The 23,649-nt window shown below is 48.3% G+C and overlaps 1 long non-coding RNA gene across 1 annotated transcript; it reads right to left on the bottom strand.

Moving 5' to 3' along the window:
* Positions 1 to 22,607: 22,607 nt before the first annotated feature.
* On the bottom strand, positions 22,608 to 22,933 carry LOC142031692 (uncharacterized). Its single transcript, XR_012650596.1, has 3 exons — positions 22,909 to 22,933; positions 22,754 to 22,816; positions 22,608 to 22,664 (listed from the first exon to the last, which is right to left on the bottom strand). It is a non-coding gene; the product is annotated as an uncharacterized LOC142031692 (long non-coding RNA).
* Positions 22,934 to 23,649: the final 716 nt, after the last annotated feature.

Here is a 23,649-nt window from a genome sequence, read left to right as displayed (position 1 = left end):
GGGGGGGGGGAGGGGGGCGGAACTAGAGGATCTGTATGGTGCCTTCCAACCCAAACCATTCTATGATTCTATGACATCCAAATCCAACTGCAAAACTCCTCTGAGAAGGGCTGGTGAACCCTCCTCCCTTTCCCCAGCAGTCCCAAAACTTTAGAAACCCCTTTTCTTCTCCTCAACTGTCAGGAAAGGAACCCCACTGCTTCCTGACACCTCCTGCCCTCGATTCGCACCCCTGAACCCCCTTCAGTGGCTACTCCTCAGGTGGCACTCTTCTGAGCCACATCCCAAATTCTAGGGGCACCTCCTAACCTACAGCTTCCCAGAGACTCTGAGCATTGCTACATGCCCACAAAATAAAGTCAAGTCCCAAGGCTTGTAATCTACAAAGGGCCTGCCACAAGCTGCAAAGGTTCTAGGGACAACGTGGCATTACGTGGGCAATGAGGAAAGGCATCCCAAACCCTGAAGGGCACTGTGCCTCACGGCCCTTCTGCTTGCTTCAGAAATACTAAAACTCCATATACAGATGCATACAAGACACTCACCTTAACCCCTGCTAAACAATGTCACCATCGGTCCCGTTAAGAGAGATATCAGCAACTTACACAGCATACAGCAGAACTGGTGAAAAAAAGAACACGTTCCTTTTTCAATAAAGCTGGGAATTCCAGGAAAACACAATGCATGAAGAATTAAAAAAAAAAAAAAAACAAACACAACAAACTATGCATACTATTAAACCATCTTTCTACCCCGAACACTCAAAACAAAATTACTGACCTGAAAAAAAGAAAGGAAAGGGAAACAAAAAAAAGCTGCATACAAGTGTTACTTGCTACCACACATGCTGCTGAACCTTGACTGGTCCTGAAGCTCTTACCTCAGGCAGACTCCTCTTCCCAAAGGGCTGAGCCAGCTCCAAAGCTGCAAAGGACTCAAGAAAGAGCTGAGCACCAACACCAGAGAAACCCAGGAGCACAATGAGCTCCCTCAGCAGAGGCTGTGGCTCAAATACCCTGAGCCTCCGCCCACCACCCTTAGTGCAATCACCTGGGAAAGGGGAAGGGCAAACCACCAGAAGTTATAAGAGTCAGCTGGAGGAGCAGCAGCACTGTTCTCACCTGCCTTAAATTTACAGCAAGCAAAGCCCTGAACAAAGTAACCCCTCCAGGAAATGACACTACTTGCTCCTGTACTATAGCTACACCTATTGCATCAGCAATAGGACTGGGTAGAGAATTAAAATTAATTTTTCTGGCGTGTACATAGAAAACGATAGATGCCCTTCTAAACTAGGTAAGAAACTAGCTCATTAAATGCAATGACAATGTTGTTATCAAAATTGATGTGCTTTCGTTTCCTATAAAAAAGCCAAAACACTCTGGGGTTATGCTTCATTTCTAACAAGACTGTGCATACCACCTAACTTCTACCAGAACTACTTTATGAATAGCAATAAGAAAAACATTCCTGTGTTATCAACACTGTTTTCAGCACAAATCCAAAATGTAGCCCCATACTAGCTACTGGGAAGAAAATTAACTCAATCCCACCCAAAACCAGCACAACAGGGTATGTGACAGAGACAAAAGGATTAAAACATGGGGACAGCTTATTAAACAAACAGACATAGGAAGAAAATTTAAAAGGTGATGGGCTACATGACAGACAGGAACAACTTAAAGACAGTGAATAGGTTAAAGTAGACATAGAAAGAAAAAGTAAAAAGCAACGGGGTACACAATAGTGAGGAAAGAATTAAAAAACAGTGATACACACCTCGATACAAGTAGACATAGAGGGAAAATTTAAGAAGTGATTGGGTACAGGACAAAAAAAAATTTAAAATAGCCACAGTGAACTAAAACTGAGAAATATGAAGGAAATTTAAAAGTGACACAGGGGCACAGGACAGAGAGAAAAAAAATAAAAAATAAAGACAGTGAACTGGATAAAAGCAGACATAGAAAGCAAATTTTCAAAGCAACAGGGTACACAACAGACAGGAAATAATTAAAAAATAGCAACAGGCAGCTTCATAAAAGTAGATGTAGCATTGTTGTTTAACCCTGGCTGGCAACTAAGTACCATACAGCTGCTCGCTTACTCCCCCACAGTGGGATAGGGGGAGAATCGAGAGGGTAAATGTGAGAAACTCATAGGTTGATATAAAAAGTTTAATAATTAAAAAGACCTTTTTTTAAAAAAAATTGTACGAGGAAAAAAAAAACAGCAGATGAAAACAATTGCTCACCACCAACTGACCGATGCCCAGCCAGTCTCAAGCAACTGGGTACAGGACAGAGAGGGAGGAATTAAAATATAGGGTCAGGGAGACAGAAAGGGGAAGACATAGAAATTAAATTTTCAAAGTAATGGGGTACAAGGCAGCGCAGAAAAAATAAAAAACAGGGACAAGCAGCTGGTTAGAGAGAGGCATATGAAAAATTTAAAAGGCAACAGGGTACTGGGCAGAGTTGACAGAAGAATAACAAGTTTTGAGGAGCCATACACATAGGTGGGCAGGCAGAGAGGGAGACAGAGGAAGGGAGGCAAGCAGATGTCTAAAGAAGGCAGGCAGAGGTGGGCCAGGATGTAGAGGAGAGGACTTGCGACTCACCACAGCTCCTGGTGCTGGCAGGAGACCTTCACCACCCCAATGCTTCTCTCTCTGCCTCTGCCCCTTCCTCCTCCCCAGTGCCGGCTGCCTGACCCTCACGTACTCGGCAGCACGCAGCGGATGCCTCGATGCTCCTCATCCACAAGGCTTGCTTTGATACACGGTGGCTCACGCATGTAGCCAACAAAGGCTAGGGACAGCTCAGAGGGATCCTTCCTTGCCACAGGGACTGGCCATTCCTTGCTGCAGGCACCTACCAGCCAGACCCCCCTGCACTCCCTCCTCAGCCAGTTCCCCTGCCCAGGCAGCCCCCTTTACAGCTGGAGCCCCTTCACACAGCAGGGCCAGCCCCATCCTCAGCCTCACTGGCCACACCTGGGGCCATCCCAGCTCCAGCTGGAGCCCATCAGGAACAGGGGCCATTGCCAAAGCCCCACAGCACATCATCCCTGCCCCTGCACCTACCCACATCCAGGGAGACAGAGGAGGCAGGAAAAATTTATTCATTAAGATAAGAATTCCTGGCATATAAGAAATCCTGGCAATAAGTTGGCTACAAGGCTCAGTGCCCAAAGGCAGCAGGATGGGGGGATAAAAGGGAAGAGAAAAGCAGGAGGAAGGACAGAGGGACACAGGCGTGCAAGACAGGGAGCCAGGAAATTGGATGCTGGGAACAAGAGAGGGGCAAGAAGCAGGAAAACGGTGTACAGAGAGAAGAGCAGAGAGACTGAGCAGAACAGCAGGGATGGAGATAGAGGAATAAATAATAGGAAGCAGGGGAGAGAAGGGGAAGAGACTGGCAGGACAGGAAGATAAACACAGGACAAGGGACAGGGAAACATTCTCAAGTGATACAGGAGAAGAAACAGCAAGAACTAGAAAAAAGAAACAGGGAGCCAGGTAGAGAGAAAAATTTTAAAAAGCAACAGCATACAAGAAGCATAGGCAAGAGCTAACAAACAGGCACAGGGAGATGTAGAAAGAGGGAGATGTAGAAAGAAAATGTAAGAAGTGACAGTGTACAGGACAGAGAGGGAAGAGTTAAGAACTAGAGACAGGGAGATGGATAGAAGGAAACAGAAAGAAAATTTTGAAAGCAACAGAGTACAAGAATCAAAAAGTAGGTACGTGAAGCTGCGTAGAGGGAGACGTTAAGAACGAAATTTGAAAAGCAACAGGGTACAAGAAACAGGCGAGAAATTAAAGTAAGGTCAGGGAGACAAAGAGAGGGAAAAGTAGCAAGAAAATTTTAAAAGCAACTGGGTTTAAGAAACATGCAAGAATTTAAATAGGGATGGAGAGGCAGGAAGTTTCAAAAGTGATGACATACAAGAAACATAGGCAAGATTTAAAAAACAGGGACAGGGAGCCTGATAGAAGGAAACTGTGGTGGGTTGACCTTGCCTGGCTGACGAGTGTCCACCAAGCCACTCTATCATTCCTCCTCCTCAACAAGACAGGAGGGTAGAAAATACAACAAAAAAGCTTGTGGGTCAAGATAAGGACAAAGAGATCACTCACCAATTACTGTCACAGGCAAAACAGACTCAATTTGGGGAAAATACTTTGTCAGTCAAAATCAGAGTACAATAATGAGAAATATGAGCAAATCTGAAAAACACCTTCCCCCCACCCCTCTCTTTTTTTTCTGGGCTCATCTTCACTCCTGACTTCTCTACCTCCTCCTACCGAGCAGCACAGGGGGAGAGGGAGCGGGGGATTGCAATCATTCATCACAAGTTGCCTCTGCTGCTCCTTCCTTCTTCGTGTTCTTCTTCTGTTCCAGTGTGGTGTCACTCCCATGGGGCCACAGGGCCTGCCAGAAAACCTGCTCCAGTGTGGGCTCCTCTCCACAGCGTCACAGCCTCCCCTTTGGGTGCATCCGCCTGCTCTGGCGAGGGGTTCCCCATCGGCTGCAGGCGGATATCTGCTCTGCCATGGACCTCCATGGGTTGCAGGGGGACAGCCTGTGTCACCATGGTCTTCACTGCAGGCTGCAGGGGAATCTACTTTAGGACCTGGATCACCTCCTCCTTTTCCTTCTTCACCAACCTTGGGTGTTTGCAGGACTGACAGCTTCTGCACAGCATTTTTTTAGCCCTTCTTAAATATCACAGAGGTGCTACCAGCGTTGCTGGTTGGCTCAGCTTTGACCAGTAGCAGCTCCATCTTGGAGCTGGAACTGGCTGTGCCCAACATGGGGACAAGTCCTGCTGTCTTCTCACAGAACCCACCCCTGCAGCCCTTGCCCACTCCCCTGCCCCAGCTTGCCACACAAACTCACTACAACAGTGATCGGCTACAGGGCAGAGAGGAGAGATTGAAAAGTAGGAAAAGGGAGACAGAGAGAGATGGGGCAGGGGGAGGGGGGTAGCAATAGGCTACAGGACTGAGAGGAGGAACTAATAAAAAGGGAGAGGATACCAGACAGAGAGATGGAGAAAAACAAATACTAGTGATGAGCCATAGGGCAGAAGAAAGAATTAAAAAAGGGGACAGTGAGGTAGATGAGAGAGACTGAGAAATATCAAAAACACTGATGGTCTAAAGGGGAGAGAGAGGGAAAATAAAGAATAGGGACAGGGAACCAGACAAAGAAAGAATAATAAAGACAACAATGGGCTATGGGACAGTGAGGGAAGAAGTTAAAACATAGTGACAGGGACCTGGAACAAGAGAATCTAAGAAAGTAAAAGTGTATCCAGAATACAGGACAGAGAAAGGAATTTAAACCACAGCTCTCGCTCTTGGAGCTGCCAGGAGACCTTGCCAGTTCAGATACTTCTTTCTCCTTCTCTCCTGCCTTCCTCTTCTGTAACTCCAGTCGCTTGGCTGTCCTCTGCATAACGGAACGCACGAGCGCCTCACAGCTCTTACGAGATGACGCCCCCTAGACACGTAGCCTCGCTCGCTCGCTCACTACATGGCCGTACCATGCTGCTGGTCATGCACACAGACCCTGGCGGTCTGACCTGCTGTGGACTACGAGGAGGGATCCTCCCACACCCAGAGAGGCAGGCTCTCTCTTGCCTGCAGCAGGAGGCAGCTGCCAGACAGATGGTCTTCCGTTTCTTCTTCTTTACCTTTCTGTGGCCTCTCCAGCTTCAGCAGCTCCTGTCCACAGCCAGTAAGCGCTACGCCTGTCCCTCTGTGCTCCTGCGCCGCGAGGAGAGGGAGGCCAGGCAGAGACAGCCCACGCAAGCCTGAGGCTGCTGCAGGCATCCCTGGGGATGAGCGGACAACCGCACTCACAGCGTGGCCTCTGGGAGAGGGAAAGAGGCAGCAGTGACCGTTATTAGCGTAGCTCGACCCTGTCCGGAGCCCTTCCTTCCACAGGGGCTTCCGCAGACGCCGCTCGTTCCCCGCGCCGCTGCTAACGGCACCCACGTTCAGGGAGACTCGAGAACATCGGAGGGCCAGCTTGCTGCCCTCACGACAGGGCTCGGGGGCTGCCTGTGGCTACAGCACAGGCTTCAGGGGAGGGGCTGGAGCTGGGGGCAGCCGCACGGGCTGAGCAGGGCCGGGGGAAGGCGCCAGGGGAGCTCTGGCGACTCGGGGAGGCGCCTGCTGGCTGCGCCTGGGGGGTGCCTGCCTCCGTCCCCTCTTCCCTTCTATCGGCTCTCGGAGAAATGCCCGGCGCAGCCCTGGCCCGGCTCGCCTCGGCGGACCGGGAGCCTGCCGCAGCGGCCGCTTCACAGCTTCCCATCCTGCCAGCTCCGGGCGGCCGGCAGGCAGGAGGCACCCCCCGCCACCGTCCCCGCCGGAGGGGATCGCTCACCTCACCCGCGGTCCCAGCGCTTGCCCACTGCGTGCCACCACGCTGCTCCCGGGGACGGCGCATGCGCCGGAGGGACCGGAGCCGGCGAGCGAACGCCGGGCTGCCCCACACGCAGGGCGGCGCATGCGCCCGGGCGGCGCATCCGCACGGCTGGTCGGGGAGCCGGCGCAGCGGGAGGCCCGCAGAAAACCACGGGAAACCGGCAACGCTCCTGAGTCTGACCTAGTCGGACTCCGGGGGCCGCGGCGAAAGCAAGGACTACGCCGCGCCCCAGAGCCACGCTGCCGCCCGGCCGCCGAGTCCGCGAAAACTACAGCTCCCAGCATGCCCCGGGAGGCAGCCCGCCCTGCTGCCTGACCCCGAGGGGACGCCACTTCCGTTTCCGCACACCCCCACGCCGGCGCAGCCGCAGTTCCCGCCAAGCCCCCAGCCCCGCTCCGGGGCGTTCCCGCCGCCGCCGCTCCGCGGCCCCCCCTGCCCGGCTCCGGCTCCCGGCAGCGCCCCTCCGCCGCGGCGCGGCCCCCCCCGCCCGGCTCCGGGCAGCACCCCCCGCCGCCGCCGCCGCGGCCCCCCCCGCCCGGCTCCGGCCAGCGCCCGCCGCCGCCACTCCGCCGCGACGCGGCCCCCCCCGCCCGGCTCCAGCCAGCGCCCGCCGCCGCCGCGGCCCCCCCCGCCCGGCTCCGGCCAGCGCCCGCCGCCGCCACTCCGCCGCGACGCGGCCCCCCCCGCCCGGCTCCGGGCAGCACCCGCCGCCGCTCCGCCACGGCACGGCCCCGCTGCTGCTCCGTGCGTGCGACACGGACCCCGGCGTCCTCCTCGGGGCTTTCCCTGGGACCCGCTGGGCGACTGCACAGCCCCGCCACAGGGCCCGGCCCCCCCCTCCCCCGCGCGCACGGTCTCCCAGCCGCCCTGTGAGCCCCCAGGCCTCTCCCCCCCCCCCCGCGCGCGCACGTTCTCCCAGCCGCCCTGTGAGCCCCCAGGCCTCTCCCCCCCCCACGTGCTCCGAGCGCCCCTGTGAGCCCCCAGGCCTCCCCCCCAGCCTCGGCAGCGCCAGCTCCCACCTCCCCCGGGCCACCCCCGCCTCCGACGTTCGCGGTCCGAGGGGCGCCCGGCCCCGCTCACCTTCTCCCGAGGGGCAGCCGCAGCCTGGCCACCGCTCCGCTCCTGCCTCGGCTCCCACCGGCCCCGCCCCAGCCCCTCCCCCGGCAGCCCCCCTTTCCAGGGAGGGGCCAGCCCCATCAGCCTCACTGCCCGCAGCTGCAGCTCCTCCAGCCCCAGCCCACAGCTGGGGGACCAAAACACAGAATAAAACTCCTCAACACCCATAGGAAGTTAAGCAGGAGGCACTTCCATGATTAAATGAAAGATGTCAAGAGTCATCTGATTGGGAAGAGGTGTTAACTGCAGTCAAAATACAATTTTAATACCCATCTTATTTTAGTTCTAAGACTTGGCGATTGCCAGGTATCATCTTCTCCATTTACCCAGGTCCACCAGCGAGGCCATAAGGGAGATTTCGTCCAGAGAAGATAGAGTTATTAAGTCTAAAGTCCACAATTTGCTTTTCTCTTTCATGAAAAGGTGAGTGGATCACATAATAAACTTTGCATAACCAATTTGTTAATCAAACCTGTTGATTGTCAAAATATATTGATCTCTACAACTTCGTAACTAAGCTGCTTTTAACTGTAATAACCCCAGTAACAAGTGCAGAAACTAGATATTGAGCTAAGTAAGCAGGATGTGCCAGTCTTGATTACCTTATCATATAGCTCCTCAAGAGCAGTTTCCTGAGAAAATAAGGAACTGGTCCCAGAAACTGGCCAAGGCCGAATCCGTGGCTTGGATAGATAAACTTGAGGGAGTGTCCCCATGGAACTAATTATAATACCTCTTGGAATTAATTACAATACCTCGTGGAATTAATTTTAATGCAAAGCAGGAGTAGGTCATGAATATGTATAAGCCTACCTGGAATTCCCATACATATGTAACACTTAACTGTTTAACTGTGAAACACGTTACCACATCAAGTGTGCGCCGTTGGTGGAGTGGAGACTCCCCGGCCACCCAGCGCTGTTTGGCCTGCTTGTTGGTTGCTACAATAAACCTTGATTGGATTATCCCTGGGCTGGCGTACAAATTTACGTCGTAACTTAGAACAGATCATATATCATCACTAGTCACCCAAACAGTTAACCCTGAACTTTTCACCTGTCCTTTAATACAGTCAACTCCAAGCTAAATTTTTTCCGTCATTAAGAGGGGACCAAAGATCATGTAAAATATTATTATACTTTCTACAAATACATCCCCATCTTAGAGCTTTAGCTACTAGAGAAAGTCTTTGGAGTTTGGGGTCAGAGGAGCTGCAGGTATAAACTTTCATACAGCTCTGTTTAGGATGTGTGATTTTTCTCTGGTTGTCTAAAGCAGTCTAAATTTCCATAGATGGTCCCGACTCTGGGTAGCTCTAACAAGGATCCTGGAACTCCAGTAAATTCTAAACAGCGTTTTATATTTCAAATATGATGCCAAGTTCCTTTTTGCACTTGTCTCTACGGTTTTGGCAACTGACAGCCCCAAGGGGTGCCTGCACAAGTTTCTCCCGAAGGGCGATTAAATTAATTCTTTTGTCCACGAGGTGGATGGTTTGGTAATGTTATAATTCACAATGCTATAATTCCTTCTTTCAAATGTTAAAAAAATAATTGCCTTTTAAATCCATCCCATTTAATTTGCTAAAATGATTCTCATTGTTCTGCATCTGTTCTCAAGTTTTGGTTAAATTCAATGTCAATATTCTCCACGGAACTCGATTTTCATCTGACTTTGGAATCGGAAGGCAGGCTGTTACTGAGGTTCAATTTTGTGTCTTTACAAAACTTTGAATCAGTTACAAAACTAGATTTTTTTTTTTAAACCAAATTACAAAAATGGTTAATATCAAGATTAATAGCTCAAACAATAATTGTTTCATTTTGTTTATCTCATGTTTAGAACCCCTCAAAAAAAACCACATAAGCCCTATACACACACAAAAAGATTACTGCCCTCGACAATATTCCTAATAGCAACCCCAATATTATAAACTTTACACAGCTGTTTTCCCAAATAGATAATGTGAAACTTACTTATAAATTTTCAGGTTTAAAGGGCCAGTTTCTTTAGACTTCCAATTTCTTGTTGGTGCTTTCTTTATTCTTGAATAATGAAGCCAAGGTTCTTCTCCCAGACCTTTACTGCTCTAAGGGTTGTTAAAATGACTCGATACGACCCTTTCCACTTCTCAGTGATTTTATATATAGTCAATCTCCTGGTCGGAAGGGAAGCGCTGCTACGTCCAATTCTAAGGGTCCAGCTGTGGAGACATACTGACAAAGTTCCTGAAAAGAATTGCTTAAAGAAATCATAACACCTTTTAAAAACCTATCTCCAAAGGCACTCAAGATGCTCAGAACATAGGACTCTTGATATGGTCTTTCATACAACATTTCATAATGACTTCAATTTGCTTTCTCTTCTGGCTATACTCTGATTCTTAATAGAGCCATGGGTAATGCTTTAACCCATGTGAGTGAGGTTTCCTGACAAATTTTACTCGACTGTTGCTTAAGGGTATAGTTCATTCTCTCTCTCCCCCCCCACCCCCCCCACTTGCTTGTGGTCTATGTGGGGTGTGATAGTCTCAATCTATAGATAATACTTTGCTCAACTCATCTCCTAATCTTTGCTATAAAATGAGGGCCATTGTCAGATGACATTCTTACAGACACCCCACATTTTGGTATATCTCTTTGAGCAAGACTTTGACTACTTCCCTTGCTTTCTCGGTGCGACAAGGGAAAGCCTCGGGCCACCCAGTAAAGATATCAACTAAAACTAGGATAGATCCTTCTTTTCAAGGCAATTCTATAAAATCAATTTACTAATATTCTCCTAAAAAAATTTCCTTCTTTAATAATCCCAAAGATGATCGTATTACTGATTCGGGGATAATTTTATATATAAATTTCACATCCGCTTCTAATTGTTTAAGCAATCTTTGTCATATTTCACTTTCTGTTCCCCGATATACTTCGTGATGTTCAGCTCGGGCAATTTCTCTTATTATTGTGGGTGGGACTATTATTTGACCTGTCAGTGTTACAGCCTATCCTGTTTCATTTTGTTAGCCTGCAATCTAATAATTAATTCTTCATCTTTTTCGTTATAATTTGGAGTTTCTTTAGGCAATTTTATACTTTTCTCTGGAACTAGTACTAGGATGCCTTTTTCCACAGCCTCTTTAGCAGCTTTATCAGCCAGTCGGTTACCTGCGTTAGGACCGGTCTTACCTAACTGATGTGCTTTACAGTGCATTATTGTGACTGCTGTTGGTTTTTGAATGGTTTCTAACAATTCCAGTATTTGTTCTGCGTGCTGAATGGTGGTTCCTTGTGCAGGTAGCAGTCCTCTTTCTCTCCGCATCGCTCCATGTGCACGTACTACTCCAAAAGCATACTTTGAGTCTGTCCTGTTGACTCGCCTTCCTTGACTTAGTTCCAGAGCTCGAATAAGAGCTATCAATTCAGCCTTTTGGGCAGATATCGTCGAAGGCAAAGTTGGCAATGCAATTACCTCCTCAGTAGTTATTGTCTATCTTGATAAACGTTTTCCTTCACAGGTGGAACCGCTTCCGTCGGTATGTAGTTCCCAATCTGTTTCTTCTAGCGGCACATCTCAGAGATCCAGTCGGCTGGAGTAAACTCTTTTGATTGTCTGCAAGCAGTCACGTTCCAGTTCTCCTTTACCTTGATCAGTTGTTGAAAACGCAACAGGGTTAAAGGTGGTAGTAGTTTCTAGGTAAACATCATCTTGTTCCAGCAACACCACTTGGTATTTCAGCATCCTGCTAGGGGATACCCAATGCCCCCCTTTCTGTTTTAGCACAACAGTTATCATATGGGAAACGTACGGTAATCCTTTGTCCTCAGGTTAAACTTACGAACTTCCTGGATCAGTAGCACAGTTGCAGCGACGGCTCTCGGACGACCGGAGCATCCCAGACTCACATTATCTAATCACTTCGAGAAGTAGGCCACAGCTCGCCCACTTGGCCCTAAATATTGGGCCAGGATACCCAGAGCTGTACCTCTTCTTTCACGAGCAAAAAGTTCAAGTGTCTTTGTGAGATCTGGCAGGCCTAGGGCTGGCACCCCTATTACAGCCTGTTTCAATTCTTGGAAAGTAGCTTGCTCGGCATCGGTCCAATCCGTTGTTTGAGGTTTTGAGCTTCTCCTATAAAGGTCAGGCCAGCAAGCCACAGTTTATCATCTACAGGTGACACCACTCAAGCATTCCCGGAAACGCTCCTCATTAATTTTTTTCGTCTTAGGTTCGGGGAGACGACAAATTGCCTCTTTTCTCTCAGTTCCCAATTGTCTCTGTCCTTTTAGGATTTTAAAACTCATTTACATAAGTTTCTTCTTTCTGGGTTATTTGTTTTTTTTCTTTTGACGCTCGATATCCACCGATTCCCCAAAAGTTCAAAAAGTTAATAGTTAACTTTGTGCATTGTTCTTCCGTCTCAGCTACAGTTAACAGATCATCCATATATTTCGGCAAGATTTCTTGATTATTTTCTTTCTTCCAAATCTCCAATTCTCGTGCCAATTGATTTCCAAAAATGGTAAGACTATTCTTAAAGCCTTGAGGCAAGACTGTCCACGTACATTGTGTTTTTCTCCCAGTCTCAGGATTTTCCCATTCCAAAGCAAAAACCTCTTGACTACTGGGATCCAAGGGAATACGGAAAAAGGCATCTTTTCGGTCTAACACTATGAACCATTCTTGTTTCTCCGCTAGGGTTGCTAACAAAGTATAAGGATTTGCTACTACCGGATGAATATCTTGTACTATTTGATTTATTGCTCTGAGGAGGTCTTGAACTAATCTATCATCTTTTTCATTAGCCTTTTAACAGGCAAGATCGGGGTGTTATATCTGGATTCACATTCTGTTAACAATTTGTATCTTAAAAACGTTTGTATTACCATTACTAACCCTTTCTGACTTTCCGGTTTTAGGGGGTATTGTTTAATTCTTACCGGATTCCATCCTGACTTTAAATCAACTCTCACGGGTTCTGCTTTTCGGATTTACCGGGAACTTCCCAGTCCAGACGATTGGAATTACAGCATTAGACTTTGACTGGTATAATCTTCTGCTGTCGGTAACCATCCTGTTAACAACAAAGCCACTGCTTCGATACGTTTAGTTTCTGGAATTAAAATTTTAATCTCTCCATTTTTAAATTTAATTTCTGCCTCTAAGTTCTCAAATAGATCTCTCCTTAACAGGAGTTTAGGAGAATTTGGCAAACACAAAAACTGCTGAGTGACCCGTTGCTTTCCTAATTTCATTGTGAAAGACTTAAAGAAGGGTCTAGTTTCTCGTTCACCTGTTGCACCGACACCACCAATTTCTTCAAAACTTAACTCTCCCTCTAAGGTATTTAAAACTGAAAAGGTGACTCTAGTGTCAATGCAAATTCAATTTTCTGTTCTCCCAGTTTAGCTGTAACCAGAGGTTCTGCTGGGAGACTCCCTTCCGGTCCCCGTCAGATACGTTCACTTAAAAAGAACAAATCTACCTATGGCACTTTATTCCAGTTACTCTCTCTCCTACAAAACGACAGTAATCGCAATATAGTATTGTAACTCAAAGTTCTGTTTGTTTACCATTTTTCCTGCAACTCACCCCAACATGCCAATAAACATCCCGACGCTGATGTTTTTGGTATCTTTTCATCAGCAGTTCCATTTCCTGCACTCTTATTCTTAAACAATTTTGCTAATACCATCATACTTCTATACATTCAAATACCAACTACCAAACAAATGCAAATGACAATTGTCCCAAATAATACACAAAGTCCAACCCAGCAATAGCTTTCGCTTATGACTTACAGGCAGACACCTAGGCTTCCACTGCAGACGGGTACCCTCCAAGCCCCAACCCTGCGAAGCTTTCGCCACGCCTCACGGGCAGGCTTTCCAAACAAGTTCCTAAGCAGCAGCGCCTCACCTTTTTTCCAGGGAACGCTGCGAGGAGCTTTGCGAGTCAAGGGTGATGGTTCTCCCCGAGAATACCTTGGTGCCGGCCAGAGTTCGATCGACACTTGATCTCGTCCAGTCTCACTCGCAAGGTCCCATCTGGGTCGCCAAAACAGTTACCAAAATCCAGAATAAAACTCCTTTAACACCAACGTGAAGTTAAGAAGCAGGCACTTTGTTTATCGCAGTGCTGGGGACACGGGGGATCGCTCCTCCAAAGGCGTGTCCCACTCAGTATCAAAATCCATCAGTTTTTACAGACTTTTCCTGTCAGGTCATTGTTACCTAAGCTCCTTCCGTAAAAATGCATACTATGCTCGTTCTTAAATTTAACCTTTATAATGATCAGTCCTTTGATTATATAACCTTATCAATGTTCTTATTTAAAAACAATCATTGGTCAGTTACGCTTAGCTCTGCTGACTAGAATCTTCGATACTCAACTGAAATCAAGATGGGAACGGTAAGGGGGTTTCCAAGCAGCAAACTGGTGTCCATGACGGTTTCCTTAGTTTCCTGAAACAGAACGTAGAAAAACCAGTAACCTCCTGGTGAGGTTTCTAGGGTTAGCTCTTTCAAACTTTAACAATATTAAGGTTCCTAGAGTCACACGTAACACCGTTCCTAAAGTTTCTATGGCTACGTTTCGAACTTAACAATCCTATACATTATGCTTCACAATTTTACTTCTTAATCAAAGCTAACTCTTCTATGTGATTAAATTTTGATTTCTTTACCAGAATATTTGCAACAGCCGGAGCCCAGCAGGAATAGGGGGGCACGGCCGAACCCCCCCAGCGCCTCACCTCCTCCTCCCCTGAGCTCCCTCACGGCCCCTCGCCCCATGCAAAGGGAGCGCCAGAGGGCTTTATGCCAGAGGGGCAGCTCTGTTCAGCAGGGAACGCCGTGTCCCAGAGCACCAGATGCCAGCGGCCCACCTGCAAGAAAGCGATACCCTGGCGACCCTGGGGCTCAGTTGGGGTGGGCACACTTTTCCTCAGCTCTGCGCTGTCAGAACTCTGCTCTCCTAATCCTGCACGCACGCAAGGCTTCTTGTGCGGGGCTCGACTCTTATCAAAGAGATGCTGCACAGCGTTCCTTACCGCCCCGCCCCCCGGCGTGCAAAGCAATTAGATGCGAAGCAGGGAAAGCAAAGAGGCCTGTCGGGAAATTAGTAGTCCTCAGCAGATGACCGTAGAGCCCTCGAGGTTCCATCTTTGCTCCCTACAGGAGTGTGGCTCCGCACTCCTTGCCGCTCCTGCCAGCAAGCATCACAATTGCCCTTTGCTGCCTGCAACAGGCAGTACCTGCACGGCCCCAGTACTGCTGCTTACAGAGCGAGAGGCGCTCGCTATAAAGCAGCAATGAAGAACAAGGACGGCCCGTCAAGATGGCAGGACGAACATAGAGAGCCTCCAGCATTAGCCAGGCAGGGCTTGCAACTCACCTCGTGTCGTGGTTTAACGCCAGCCAGCAACAAAGCCCCACGCGACCGCTCACTCGCTCCCCCGCCCCCAGTGGGACAGGGAGACAATCAGAAGGGCGAAAGTGAGAAAACTCGTGGCTTGAAACAAAAACAGTCTAATCATTAAAAAGAAACAACAACAACTTGCAAGGAAAAGAAGAAGAAAAAATGACAGAAAATGGGGTGCAGGCAGCATGCCAGGGGTCTGGAGCCTGACAGATGATGGGGGGGGGGGGGGATGTGGAATATGGAGGAGAGAAAGGAAGCGGGGGGGGGGCAGGAGATAGGAGAGCAGGGAATGCGGGGGGAAACAACTCGCATGGGTTAAAAACTCGCATGGGTGAAGGGGGCGGGCTGGAGCAGCAGGGGGCATATAGGGGAGAAACACACACCGGGGAGAAGGTAGGTGAGGGTACAAAGATGCATGGGGGGGCACGGGTGGGGATGACCTACCCCAGGGAGTCCACCCAGGATGATCCACAGCAGGTAACTCACCTGGGATAACCTGCAACAGAGCATCCACACTGGGAGGACCCGCAGCAACGCCCCTCAAACTGCCTGTGCTTCACCCCCAATCTTCCCCAAACTGGGGAGTTTTTTGCTTTTTCAAAATACTCCGTTTGGGGTGTGTTTCAGTGCTTTTCCACAACATAAAAAGGGGTGATCTTTTGGGTGTGGTTTGTGCATGAAAACGGGCTGGGATTTTTGCTTTCCAGCTGCACCAATCCAGGCGGATTTGGCTTTCCCAGGAGTCCCAAATTTGTTTGTTTTTTTCCATTGCAGACCCAGAATCAGGGGGTTTGGGGTTGTCCTGGCTTCAGCTAGAATAAAGTTAATTTTCTTCTGACTAGCTGGTACAGGGCCATTTTGGATTTAGGATGAGAATAACGTTGACAACACCCCGATGCTGTAGTTGTTGCTAAGCAGTGTTTATACTAAGTCAAGGACCTTCCAGCTTCTCATACTGCCCTGCCAGCAGAGGCTGGGGGTGCACAAGAAGAGTCGCTGAGCTAAGGGAGGATTCCAGGTAAACAGGTCAGCTCGAAATACACCACCTCCTTTAAAAGTTAAGAGTGATTGGAACACTTAAAATCAGCATTTAGGCTAATCGATACCATTTTGAACACCTTCTTAGCATACAAGTAAACACTCTTGCTGGCGTTGGAAAACATCTCCTCCCTTCCTTACAGCACTGCTGCAGGGAGATAACCCTGGGAGGCTGCGGGATGAAGTCGTACACAATCAGAATCTACGCTTATGGATCCGCCACAACAGCTACAGCCCTTGTGTTGCTGCTGCTGCTTTGCATCTTGTTTGGTGAATAAAGCTGAAAGTGAAGTGGAAAACTTCAAAGAGCAAAATGAAAAATAAAGAACAAATCTCAATAATTCACTTTACACTAAAAAGGTGTGCCCACGTTTATATACATCCAATAAAAATACTTATACTGTAAAAGTATTTGATTTTCCTTTTCCATTACCTTAACTTGCACAGCTCTGAATTCATACCATTAAATTATCTCTCTCCAAAGTACACAGTTATAACGGGACTAGGGGTTTTTGTGCGTGTTGCATAACGCAGAGGGACACCTGGCCAGCTGAGCTGCCCAAGAGAGGTGCTACTGAACTGCCAGGGAAACGCACCATTGAAAGCCAGACAGAAAGAAAGTACTTCAGAGCACTCCGTCAAAACATCAGGAAAAAAACCCCATAACATTCAGTTGCCTCTCTTTTTAAATGTTTAGACAAATACCTAACTGCTTACATACACTTAACAAATCATATACTACAGCTATTTGGCAGTTGCAGTTTAAACAATGCAAGTCAATTTGTAAAATCCCCAGTGCTGCAATACCTCAGACTACCAAAAAGGACTGGCGGGTTTCCTAATGCTTTTGGCAGTACTGAAGCATGCAGAGCAACACATTTTCATGTTATCTCAACTGTTACAACTGAAAAACCAAAGACCAGTGATGCCATCAACTTTAGGAAGATGGCCTGTGCTTGGGTCTTTGGAAGGAAATTGACCTTTTTTTTTTTTTTCCTCTTTTTTTAAAGAGAGTGAAAAGTCTCGTTACTGATGACTTCTACTGTCAAGTCGATCAACTCTGAAGATCCACTCTGATGGGAAGTTCATAAAACAAAATTTCTTTGAGAGAGAAAGACTTCCATTTTGGAAAAATCTCTCTCCAACTGAAGTCAAAATTACACACTGTAGGTTAAAGGAAAAAATACATTACTGAATGTATTCAGTATACTGAATATATTACTGAAGCAGTAACTCATCAAAAACACCTCAGGACTCACTGTCACTAGTTACAAGGCTACTAATGCTTCCTGGGAAAGCCTGGAAAACACACAGATGCGACGCCCATTTGTCCTGTTTTGTCCACGTCTCTTCTTTGACCTTGACTGCTTTTAGTACAGATGCTAATTATCTCCGTAACGTTTTTGAGTACTACTATAAGATATTTAAAAAAAAAAAACTCATTGACTGTAAAAGCATAAAGGTTTTATCATGAAAACAAAGTCTGTTTCTTCTGAACAGCTGAACTCTTACGAACAGTTTCTTCCCTCTTTTAGTACAAAATTAGTTTCACAGTATCATTTACTAGCAAGCGCATAGAAACAGAAGATTATGCTTTCAGGAAGAGAAAATAAACTGAGGGAAGTAAACTTTGTATAGGTGTAACATGCTCCAGAACAGAACTTATTTTTAGTATTTCTGTTAAAATATTTCATGTTAAAAAAAAAAGTAGAAGGAGAGCTGGCACACTCTCCATGTTAAAGTTCATACCGCAAGTACCTTTGCAAAAACGTAGACAATCATCATAGGCGTACCTTGTACTTGCAGGCCACTACGGAATCTTTCCAACTGTCTCGTACCGTCACGGCAGAAGAAAGGGCAACCACGGCAAAACGGTGCCAGCTGACATCCAGCTGAGAGAAGAAAAAGAAACATTAGCACAAAGCTGGGTAGGAACCCAAAGCTGCCTTTTTTTTTTTTTTGTGAAGGTTTGTGAAGACAGTACGACTGAGCGGAGGAAAAACTATTTTTGCGTCATCTTCGGTACAGTTGTTGACACAGGCCACTAGAGATTCTGCATTTTTCAGACAACCGTGCCTTTTTTTTTTTTCCCCCCTTTCTTTTTTGACTCACTGGCAACTTTACTTTCACTAGAACTCACTTTCCTAGATACACGCAGGTGACACACAGAGACATACCTACATTTTCTCAAGCCTTAGTATAGCCGAGGCTCCATCACCCTATACGTCCCAAGTTGAGTATTTTTGCTAACGAGCACAGCAACACATCTGTCCTTGTGAACTGCCTCGTTGCAAAAAAGGAATCATTATTTCCAGGCCGTTACTCCAAACGGGCAAGATCTTTTAAAACCACAGTTGTGCCACCAAACCCGCTCAGGGTCCCTCCTAGCTTTTGACCGCCCTGAGATTTAACAGGCACACGCTCCATTCGATCTTCCAACAGCAAAAATACGCTAACGCCCTCGGACCCAGAGCACAACCCTACGGATGCCCACGCACACAGCCTGCCGTTTTGATGAGGAGCCACCAAGCACCCCTGCGAGCGCAGCTGCACGCGCCAGATGGGTTTCCCCTGCGCCGCGAGTTACCGGCTTCGGTGAACGTAGTTTCTGATGCTTTAAAGCGAAAACCGTATCTTGATGCTTCGCCACAGTAGAAACGACCCATCGCCAGAATGCTACAAAGACGCAGTAACACCAATTGCAAACCCACAGCAGCAACAGCTCCAGAAATATTTAGACCAGGAACAAGGGAGAAAAATAAAACAGCTTCATCTCACGCACAGGGGAGCAGCAGGCAGAGAAAAGGGTCGGCATTCTGAGCCCTTACAGAAAACGGGCATTCTCCTTCCATTCCTCAGCCCGTCCGTGAAGGTCTAAATACTGCAACACTACTACGGCAACATCGAGAGTAGGGAACAGCAGCCCTGCTGCTGGACTTGCCGTTAACCCATGCTATTTACGTAGAAGGACGCGTACGCAGACGGACACCCTAACCTAACCCTAACCACTAACCCTAACCCCTAATGCTAACCCCCAACGGCCCTAATGCTGTGACTAGCCATAACCCTAAGCCCCTAAGCCTAATAGTATGGCTAACCCTAACCCCCTAACCCTAACCCCCTAACCCTAACCCCCTAACCCTAACCCCCTAACCCTAACCCCCTAACCCTAACCCCCTAACCCTAACCCCCTAACCCTAACCCCCTAACCCTAACCCCCTAACCCTAACCCCCTAACCCTAACACAACACAGTAACCCCTAACCCCCTAACCAGACACCCTAACACAACACCCTAAACCTATCAGTCTTTTCCACATTCCTCACTGCCATTATGTCCGTTGCTGCACGTCCAGAAGTTTTCCTCCCCAAGGTTATGTTACCTTCACAATCCCTGTTCTCAAGTAGAAAACGAGTTAGCTCTGCTCCTCTTCACAGACTGTCCACTTCCACACCTAGGCACAAAAACAGAAATTGAAAAATATCATTACATCACAAACTACAAAGAGCACCCAAATATTTTACAAACACACCAAGGAAAAATACAGTTACACTCACACACTTCACAACCCTGGCCTACTCCATGCTGGCCATCTAGTCCAACTCCCCCCACCCTTCGCCCGCAAAATCTTCCACTATCTTCCAAAGACCATCTGCTGACCAACATAATTCCCTGCGCTAATTGGCAATGACCATGTTCCAGGGGAGCGCCGTTCCCGGGAGCCTAGAAAAAAATCCCCCTACCTGCCAAAACCCCGGCCCGAGCCTGACCCCCATCCGAACATTGGCAATGAACATCACCTCACAGAGCAGCCAGGACTGGGGGAAAAAAAAACAAAAACAAAAACAAACCTGACTGGGGGGGGGGGGGGAAATCCCCCAGCTAGGGTTTTTTTTTTTTCTAATTGTATTTTTTTTTTCAATTCTAATTCCCTAGAAAACATCTCACCTGTACAACCTAAAAGGAAAAAAACATTAAAAAGTCAAAACACATAACCCTACAAGGTTACACACATTCACAACACACTACGCATTGACATCGCATGCACACCAGCCCTCGCTCTCAACTCATCCATCCAACAGCCTGCCACCCTCAAGGGGCCATTGCCCTGTGTCTGCAGCACCAGGGATCTCAAAAATCACTCTGCCTGCCAAAACCCCGGCCTGAGCCTGACCCCCGTCTGAACACTGGCCATGAACATCGCCTCACAGAGCGGCCAGGACTGAGGGGGGAAAAAAAAAAAAAAAGAAAAAACCCCTGGCTGGGGATTTTTTTATTCTAATTGTATTTTATTTTTTCCTAATTGCCTAACAAACATCTCTACATCCACCCTGCAAGAGACCACTGAAAAGCTAAACCACATAACCCCACAAAGTGACACACATTCACAACACACCACTCATTCAGATCACACGCACACTAGCCCTCACTCTCAACTAACCCATCCTACAGCCAAAAGGTGTCAAGTGGCCATCGCCCCTTACTCGCAGCACCCGGGGCCTCAGAAATCACCCTGCCTGCATGTAGTGTTCGCTACATATCAAGGTGCCACGCTTAGATCACTGGTCGGCCCGGACCAGGGAAAGAGACAGGTAACACACACAGTGTGAGTGCCAACTTCCGCCTTTTATTGCACAGTTAATTCCTTTTATACTAACAAGGGGAGGTGGGGTTACAGGTACATCACAAGGCTGCGACTAACCCTCTAACTTTCCGTGACATCGCGAGATCTTCCGAACGCCGAACCCTACACCTGCAAAACCCCCGGCCCCAGCCCAACCTCCTTCCAAGCTCCCCACAAACTATCCTTCCATTACAGCAACGCTTCAACACACACCATCTGCACCATACACAGATTTTCAACCAGATACTTAGCTTTCATAGTGGCACATGTCACAGTCCAACCTCCGTAGCAGCCACATCGCCTAAATGTGAGGTTCCTTCAAACGCCTTGTGGCCTGTGATCACCTGCAAAACCAACACACAAAACTCTTGAATACGCACTTCACCCTCGGCATAAAAAGAAATCCTCCACAGCTCCAAACACCTGCTTCCCACCGATTCCAAAAACAAAAACCTCAATGCCTTAACCATTTCTAGAAGCTTACCACAAAGTGTCCACATAAACAATATTAACACCCACGCCCAATTACTGCCTTACTATATTCTACCTCACAATCCACTTGCAATCCACTCCCCTACTGGCATGCAATGACTCAAAAATCTTTTAACCCTCAATGCTAGCAATCGAGACATATCAACATTTCACCCATAGACTCTTATCGCTGTTCCACCTACCCCTGACTCTACAGCCCCGGGCAGAGCAGCTCCAAGCCAAACACACCAGTGCACAAACACACACAACACAGAAAACTACCAACAAGGTGATTCAAAAAGAGAGAGAAAACTCTCAGCAAGAAGAATGACCCCCGGGCGGGAGGTGCCATCCGGCAAATTGACCTACAGCGCCCAAAACCACGAAGCAAGGAGGCTCTACGACAGCCCCAAAGAAGAAGAAGCAAAAGTAACAGCCCGTTACAAGATGGTACTGTCAAAACCAAGATGATGGATGCGTAAGAAGCCTGTCATCAAGACCTAGGAACATCAAGGTGCAGGGAAGAACTCCCAGTCCAAGACAAGACAAGACACAGCTAGAGAGCAGAGCTGCCAAAGCAGCCCGGAAGAGCGCCACAAAAGAGGATGGGCGGGAACCTTCCAACACCAATCCACGCTTTAGAGCTCCGAGCTCAAGAAAAGAAGCACCCGACTGGCACAGTGCCGATGAGTAAGGGCATTCAAGACCCTAGGGATGGTGCCTGAAGCTCAAGCCACGCTCCCTGAGCGCAAAAACTGATAATGGCTTTGAGATCCGAGGAAGGTCTAAGCACAGAAGACAGACTACACAAACTACACACCACCACAGACACAGGCTGGAACTGCCCTGCCTGGCACACGCTGGTCTTGGGCTGAAAAGCAACCCACTCCCTTCACCTGCCCAAACAGGACTGCTCCTGGACAGCCCTGCCCTCCTACTCTCACTTTAAAACCCCTCCCGGCAATTCCCAGCTTTGTCCCTTCCTCCCAGCCGCTCCCCAGCCCGGGGCCCTCAACTTAGCTTTCAGAGGCCCAACAATACGAATCCATCCTCCGCAAAAATCACATGGGCCAACTGGGACGATCCGGCAGTCGCCAGGTTCCTCTTCATCATCTGCAGTGAAGTCCAGAGAAAAAAAAAAAGGGGGCAACAAAATCAGAAGAGGCAGCAAGTAACCCATCAGCCAACACCAACTACTTTCCTACTTTCCCAACCCCCCACTTAATCACACACACCACAGCGTTATGCTTACCTGCTCATTCCAGAGTCAGACCCTGCAGCCACCATCACTCATGGTACCCGAGACAGCAAGACACACAAAATTATCATAGCAGTCGTGAGACTCACCAGGCCCATTCTCCTCCTCCATAATCCACAGCTCACCTCAAACGTTCATCCAAATCCAAAGGTGGCCCGCACAGCGCCTGCAACGCAAAAGATAAACGCTTAACCAAACAACCGCGTAATATTTGATATTCAATACCGACTCGGCCCACAACCACCTCACCTTCTCAAACTCCTCATTGGCCTGCAGCACGGCTCCTCTGAGGCTGCGTGCGCCACCTGCAAAAACCAAAGCAGAAGACGCGTGCCGGGAGGCCGCCCGAAACCCTCAGCCTGCCCAGACCGATTCCCAACTCCCTCTCCTTTACCTTGGCCGCTCAACTACCCTGCTCCGTCATCGAGAGCTTGCCACGTCAAAGAACGCGTACTACCTGCAAAAAACAAACAAGGGACGCTTCCAACTTTGCCAACAATGCGACACCTCCAAAGGAACGGTTCCTTTTACCCAGTAGTCACGGCTCACCTTGCCCGAGACACCTCCGGTGCCGATGGCCCGCTTCGCTCCTTGCTTCGCACCTTCCAAATAAAAGAAAAAACAGAACCCCATCAGCTAGTCATAGAGCCACCGGCCGCATCTTCCCTCTGACTCCGCTCACCGACCCACCTCCTTACGGGGCCCTGCTCCCCTCCTCCGTCACTCTGGGGCACGTATCTTGTCTCTCCGCATCTGAATAAAACCCCATATTGAACGAGTCAGCCTGGATGCTGAGCAAGAGCCTAACAACTCCAGAGATCTTGATTCCATCTAGGAATACCAGTACTCCAGCTACAACCAGCCATTTTTAAAAAAAAACAAAAACCAAAACCAGCAAAAAAAAACAGGGCCAAACTTTAAGCCCATCACATGCGAGCCTCAACACCTTAGAGGCTCAAATCCACTTCGCCACCCCTCAACAGCCTCTGCCACAGGCCTACAATCATTGCCATAAAGAAATCTCAACGTTGCCGTCCACACAGCCCACCAATGCCTACTCCATCCCAGATGACTGTACGACCCTTGCCTAAACAATTAAGGCAAATCAACATTTCACCCATAGACTCTTACCGCTGTTCCACCTACCCCAACTCTACAGCCCCGGGCAGAGCGGCTCCAAGCCAAACACACCTGTGCACACACCAACACAAGACAGAACAGTACAGACAAGGTGATTCAGAGAGAAGACTCTCGGCAAGAAGAACGACTCCCGGGCGGGAGGTGCCGTCC

This window comes from Buteo buteo, chromosome 5 (assembly GCF_964188355.1).
Source record: "Buteo buteo chromosome 5, bButBut1.hap1.1, whole genome shotgun sequence".
Classification (NCBI taxonomy): Eukaryota; Metazoa; Chordata; class Aves; order Accipitriformes; family Accipitridae; genus Buteo; species Buteo buteo.
This window is presented reverse-complemented; position numbering and strand designations above follow the sequence as displayed.